Raw genomic sequence first — 6,899 nt, 5'->3', positions numbered from 1 at the left:
TTATGGCAGAAAGTGAAAAGGAACTAAAGAGCCTCTTGATGAAAGTCAAAGAGGAGAGTGAAAAAGTTGGCTTAAAACTCAACATTCAGAAAACGAAGATCATGGCATTTGGCCCCATCACTTCATGGGAAATAGATGGGGAAACTGTGGAAACAGTGTCAGACTTTCTTTTTTGGGGCTCCAAAATCACTGCAGGTGGTGACTGAAGCCATGAAATTAAAAGATGCTTACTCCTTGGAAGAAAAGTTATGACCAACCTAGATAGCATATTCAAAAGCAGAGACATTACTTTGCCAACTAAGGTCCATCTAGTCAGGGCTATGGTTTTTCCTGTGGTCATGTATGGATGTGAGAGTTGGACTGTGAAGAAAGCTGAGAGCCGAAGAATTGATGCTTTTGAACTGTGGTGTTGGAGAAGACTCTTGAGAGTCCCTTGGACTGCAAGGAGATCAGCCCTGGGATTTCTTTGGAAGGAATGATGCTAAAGCTGAAACTCAGTACTTTGGCCACCTCATACGAAGAGCTGACTCATTGGAAAAGAGTCTGATGCTGGGAGGGATTGGGGGCAGGAGGAGAAAGGGACGACAGAGGATGAGATGGCTGGATGGCATCACTGACTCGATGGACGTTGAGTCTGAGTGAACTCCGGGAGTTGGTGATGGACAGGGAGGCCTGGCATGCTGCGATTCATGGGGTCGCAAAGAGTCGGACACAAGTGAGCGACTGAACCGAACTGAACTGGTCCATGGGCTTCTCCAGGTAAGAGCTCTGGAGTGGGTTTCCATTTCCTCTTCCAGTGGACCACGTTTTGTCAGAACTCTTCACTACAACCCACCCACCTTGGTTTGTTTTTCCGGACGCCGTGGCTCATAGCTTCAGTGAGCGCGCAAGCCCCTTGCCCGGGGCAGGGCTGTGACTGCGAAGCGGACGAAGCCCGTTAGCCGCGGACGCGGCGCCGTTGCGGCTCGCTGCCGCCAGGGGGCGCGCTGGTCGCGGGCTGGGCTGCGCCACGAAGCGCGCGGGGGGCGCGGAGCGCGCGGGTGCGGGAAGAAAGGGCGCTCTCCACGCCGACACCCGGCTCGAGGCCGGCGTTCCCGGGCGAGGAGCGAGAGGACTAGGTGGGACGCGCCGCCCAAGCGTCCTGGTGCCCGCAGCCTCCAGATCCGGAGCCCTCCTGTGGAGACACCAAGGCTCTCCGTTTACTCCGCAGAACTAGTTGAGCGAGCTGCGGCCCACCCTAGGGGCGGTGCCCACTCCGGCCCGAGCGTCCTAAGCGCCGTCCTTGGCCTCTCAAGCCCCGGTGCCCAGCTCTCCCTTGCGCAGCCCCTGCTCTGCTCGCGCTACTGCAGTGCCCTCTTGGCTGACCTCTGCTCCCCCTGCCCTGCGCTTTGTGCTGTCCACGCGACAGCCAGAGAGGGGCCAGAACCCAGGGCCCATCCTGTCACTCAGGGGATGGAATCCACTCAAACTGGAAATCCCTGCGGCCGCCAGGCCTGTGTGCCCCCACCCCCGCCCCGTCCGCCCTCCTCTTCTCGCTCATCCGCAGACTCTCTGCGCCCCCAACGCACCAGCAATGTCTGCCTGGATCAGCCTCTGCTCACAGAATCCCGGTCAGCCAGAAGCCCCGCCCCGCCCAGCCCACCGATATGCAGATCTGGCATCCACAGTTCAGTCGCTCAGTCGTGTCCGACTCCTTGCGACCCCATGAATCGCAGCACGCCAGGCCTCCCTGTCCATCACCAACTCCTGGAGTTCACTCAGACTCACGTCCATCAAGTCAGTGATGCCATCCAGCCATCTCATCCTCTGTCGTCCCCTTCTCCTCCTGCCCCCAATCCCCCCCCAACTTCAGAGTCTTTTCCAATGAGTCAACTCTTCGCATGAGGTGGCCAAAGTACTGGAGTTTCAGCTTTAGCATCAGTCCTTCCAAAGAAATCCCAGGGCTGATCTCCTTCAGAATGGACTGGTTGGATCTCCTTGCAGTCCAAGGGACTCTCAAGAGTCTTCTCCAACACCACAGTTCAAAAGCATCAATTCTTCGGCGCTCAGCCTTCTTCACAGTCCAACTCTCACATCCATACATGACCACAGGAAAAACCATAGCCTTGACTAGACGGACCTTAGTTGGCAAAGTAATGTCTCTGCTTTTCAATATGCTCTCTAGGCTGGTCCACAGTATTTACTTTATTATTTGCTGATAGGGCCACGGAATTCTGCCACCTGCCCTCATGAGCCCCATCCACAAGGGCCCTGGGGCCTTCAATAATCATCTGGAGGGCCTAGGTGAGCTTCCCCGGCAGAGTCCAGACCAAACCCCAGTGCCTACCTGCGCCTCTTTCTGATCTGTGCCTCCCCTTGACCCCAACCTGGCTGAGAGAAAGCTGCCCCACCCCTGCCTTCTCAACCCACACAGCAAGTGACTGAGTCAGGGTTTCACTAACATAGGCAGAGGGTAGAAGGGAGCAGCAGAGAAGGCAATGGCACCCCACTCCAGTACTCTTTCCTGGAGAATCCCAGGGACAGAGGAGCCTGGTGGGCTGCCGTCTATGGGATCGCACAGAGTCGGACACAACTGATGCGACTTAGCAGCAGCAGCAGAGGGGAACAGACGAGCAGCAGAGTAATCCACTGGAGGATATGGTCCAGTTTCTGAGCCTCCCAGAGTTCTCAGGAAGCACCCCTGCTGATTCTCCATCCATCCAACCATCTTGCTGTCCAGTCATCCACCCCACACAGTCATTCATCCATCTATCCATCCATCCTTCTAACCAACCATCCATACACCCTTCTATCCATCCATCCATCCAATCATCTTCCTGTCCATGCATCAATCCCAAACATCCATCCATCTACCCACCCACCCACCCAGCCAACTCTGATCCATCCAGCCATCCAGACATCTGTCCATGCCACTCATCCATCCATCGTCCATCCATCCAGTCATCCACCTGTACTCGTTTGTTTGGTTGTTTTGAGGCGTCTCAGCTCATTCGGGTGTAATGAGCTGTCTGTCAGTCCCTGTCCTCTGTCCAATCCCCCTTTCTCTCTCACAATCATATCTCAGGCTTAGGCAGGGGCCACAACGTTCAGGCATCAAAACACCCCAGACAGTTTGAAATGTGCATCTCATAGCCAGTTTCAGCCCTCTGCTTTCCCTCGCGAATCCCACTGCTGGCCACACCTGTGACTCCCAGGCTCTGAACTGGGGCGGGGGCAGGTCTGCTCACTCGCTCCAGCACTGGCACGAGAAGATCGCTGACCTCCCTCTCCTGGGCCTCGGCCTTCTTGTTTGGGGGCAAGAAGGTGAGGTGGGGAAGCAAGGAACACTGTAGCAGAGGCCTGTTCCTGCTCCCAGGCTCTGGCCAGGTTTCATCATCCCTGCAGTCTGATGCCTCTGCAGCAGTGGAGGCCATTCGTGGCTGTCCTGGGGCAGCGGGCAGCCTCAGCTGGACCCCTCCTCTGCTGAGCCCCCAGCAGCAGTCCCTGGCTGCAGCCCTTCTCCACGGTGGCGGCCCCTAGTCACAGCCTGCCCCCCTGAGGCTCTCCTCCCCAGCCTCCCCTCCCCCTCACAGGCCTCCACCCTGCCCTGTGCCCTGGGAGGCTGGCTCCCATGCCAGCTAGTTTCCAGCTGGGTCAGCCTGAGGCAGACACAAACAAGTGCCCAGGGCAGGGAGCTCCCTGGTAGTCTAGGTCACCTTTCCGAGCTCCCGCCCAGCCTCAGTGCCCAGCCTCTGGCAGCAGCCATGCCCCTCCGTGACCACGGCCACTGGGGAGTCCTGCTCCGTGGGCCCAGCTCCTCGTGGGTTCCAGAAATATTAGCTGCTACCCTCGTCCTTCCAGCTCGAAAGACGGTGAGTGTCCTGTTTGCAAGCCTCCAGTGCCCCTGCATCTCCCCTTTGGTCCCCAAGGCGGCTCCACCTCTCCATAAATAGCGCCTTTGGTAAAGAGTCTGTATCCAAAATGTCTGGGATGAACACGGCTCGCCGACATCAGTGCTGGCTCAGGAGTGTCCCCAGGAAACAGACCTGCAGATCGGTCTCAGGACTGATGAAAGCCCGAGCCCCGTGAAGAGGCCGAAACTCCATGGCACATGGCAACCTCCGCCACTCGGGCGGTCAGCAGAGATGGGTCAGCCGGAGCCACCCTCCAGAAGCCCTCCAATGGCATCCCCGGGGGAACTGTCCCCCCTGCCTCACCACTGTGACTGCCACCCCACATGTCAGGGGGACCCCTGCAGGCAAGGTCCAGGAGGAGCTAACCGGACACCAGACGAGTCGCCAGAGCTCACCTGCTCACCTGGGCAGCAATCAGTCTGTCCGTGGAAGGATGAGACCCAGGGGGTGCGGCCGCGGAGGGCGGGATGTGAGGCTGGTGGAGCCGTGTACCACCTGGTGGGTGCACGCAGACAGAGCTGGGGTTGGAGTGACGAGGGGAAGCCCTGACAGCTTGTTGGCTGTTGGCCGAAGCAGAATCAGGCTGGGGATTCAAGACCCTCACCCAGCTCCCCACTCCGAGTCAGGCCGTGGACCCCCAAGCTCCGTGATAGGGAGGGTCTGGGTACCCCCGAGGAAGGCTGCTGCTGTGGGGCCTCACGTGTCCACCACAGACCTTTCCCCAGGCCTGTCCCAGAGGACCGGGGTCACCAACCACGTGAGCTGGGAAAGAACAGGCACGTGTCCTGGGGGTGGCCACATGCTGGCCAGCCTCCACGTGCCGCCGTGTCAGAGGGCAGGCTTTGGGAGCTCAAGTGATGGAAGAGTCTGGCCTGAGTCCGTTTCAGGGTGAGGCCAATGGGCCGCGGTCACTCCTCCGACTCCTGGGTGTGCTGAGCTCAGGCAGGCACAGCACAGGAGTGATGGGCTCCTGCTCTTGGGAAGGAGAGCGGAGAAGCCACCTTAGGGAGACTCAGGTCTTAATACTCCAGACCCCAGGTGTCCCCTCCAGGCTTCGGCGGACTCCCTCTGGGTGTCCTACCATTCAACTTGGTCCTGGTACTGTCTGCCCAAAATGGCACAGACCCCGCAGGTTGAGGGCTCAGTTTGCAAGACGGCCCCATCCCCTGTGTACCAAGCGCAAGTCCAGCGTGTCACCCATGCTTCTGACTCCGAGGCTTCTATGTCAGGGGCCCCGTGATGCTCTCTTCAGGTTCAATAATTTGTAGATTGCCTCACAAAGCTGAGGGGGATGTTTCCTTACATTTACTAATTTCCAGTAGTCATGTGAGAGTTGGACCACAAAGAAGGAGGCTGAGCTCCAAAGAACTCATGCCTTGGCATTGTGGTTCTGGAGAAGACTCTTGAGAGTCCCTTGAACTGCCAAAAGATCAAACCAGTCCATCCTAAATCAGTCCTGAATGTTCACTGGAAGGACTGATGCTGAAGCTGAAGGTCCAATATTTTGGCCACTTGATGCCAAGAGCCAACCCACTGGAAAAGGACCTGATCCTGGGAAAGATTGACGGCTGGAGGAGAAGGGGGTGACGAGATGGTTGGATGGCATCACTGACTCGATGGAAATGCGTTTGAGCAAGCTCCAGGAGTTGGAGATGGACAGGGAGGCCTGGTGTGCAGCAGTCCATGGGGTCACAAAGAGTCGGACACAACTGAGTGACTGAACTGAACTGGACCCTCCCAGCGCCTGGATGTCTCCCCAACCCAGAAACTCATGTTGTTAGAGAGTTCTCCTAGAGCTTGATCTGCAGCACCCCCCTTGGCTTCCCAGGAGCTCAGTGGGCAGGGCTGGGCACTCCAGTCCTCTACCACAGGGCCTTCCTGGTGCCCAACTCCATCCTGAGGCCATCCAGGGGCCCCAACCCAGACCACTTGAGCATAAATCCAGGCGTTATCAAAAAAGGCCTCCTTGTGAAGAAGAAAAGACACTCCCTATCATTCAGAAAATTCCAAGGATTTTAGGAGCTCTGTGTCAGGGATGGGGACAAAAACCAAATTCATTTTTTATTACATCATGGGGAGGAAGGGCCAAGCAGAACACCCAAGGGTAAGGCCTCCAACCTTGCTAAAACTATCCCCAAGGGGATTGAAATTAACGTCATCATGAAAGACTTGAAAACACAGAGGTGATGATTCTCTGGACTCAGCCCTGCCGACACCTCGATATCAGACTTCTGCCCTCCAGAACCGAGAGAGAATAAACGCTGTTCCTGAGTCTGTGGTGATCGGCTACAGCAGCGACAGGAAACTAACACATTCCCTTGTCCCGTGAGTTTATTTTGCCTGTGTGTCCACGGGTTAGGTGTGAAGACCAATGGGAGGTTGTGATAAGTTTAATCAGACTGTGATAAGACATCTACAGCTTTCCTGGACGCTGTGCGTTTGTGGCGCAAACAGCACGTCCTCTGCGCCCAGTGCGCAGCTGGTCGCCCGCCTGGCGTTTCGCTTCCCCCTCAATTCTGACTAATCTGAAAAAATCAGAAGCCTTCTGCTTTCCCTTGGCAGGCCTATCAGTGTACCCTGCCTCCGTCGCAGCCTGGCTCCCGGGGAACTTGGTCACTTGACAGCCGGCAGCTGATACACTGCTCTGCGCCCCTGCGTTGACTGTATCATGCTTATCAGACCCAGTTATTGGGAAGCGGTAAGGGAGCCAGATGCCACGGGGAGACGTGCGCAGAGGGCGGGAGGTGAGCCTCACGCAAGTTCAGGTGCTGATACTTCCAGGGTCCCGTGATCTGGACCGTGGCGGTCAGCCCTCGCCCCAGAGTGAAAAATGAGTTGCCGTAACTTGTGCTGCCCACTCGAAAAATGGGGCGCCGTGCTTGGTGAGTCATTTTGGAACTTTTTTTTTCGGCCGTGCCCAGTGGCATGCAGGACCTCAGTTTCCCAAGCTGTGCCCCCGCCGTGGAACTGCGGAGCCCTCCTAGACTGCCGGGTAACTCCCGCGGT

The sequence above is a fragment of the Bos taurus genome, chromosome 21, assembly GCF_002263795.3.
Source record: "Bos taurus isolate L1 Dominette 01449 registration number 42190680 breed Hereford chromosome 21, ARS-UCD2.0, whole genome shotgun sequence".
Taxonomy (NCBI): domain Eukaryota; kingdom Metazoa; phylum Chordata; class Mammalia; order Artiodactyla; family Bovidae; genus Bos; species Bos taurus.
This window is presented reverse-complemented; position numbering follows the sequence as displayed.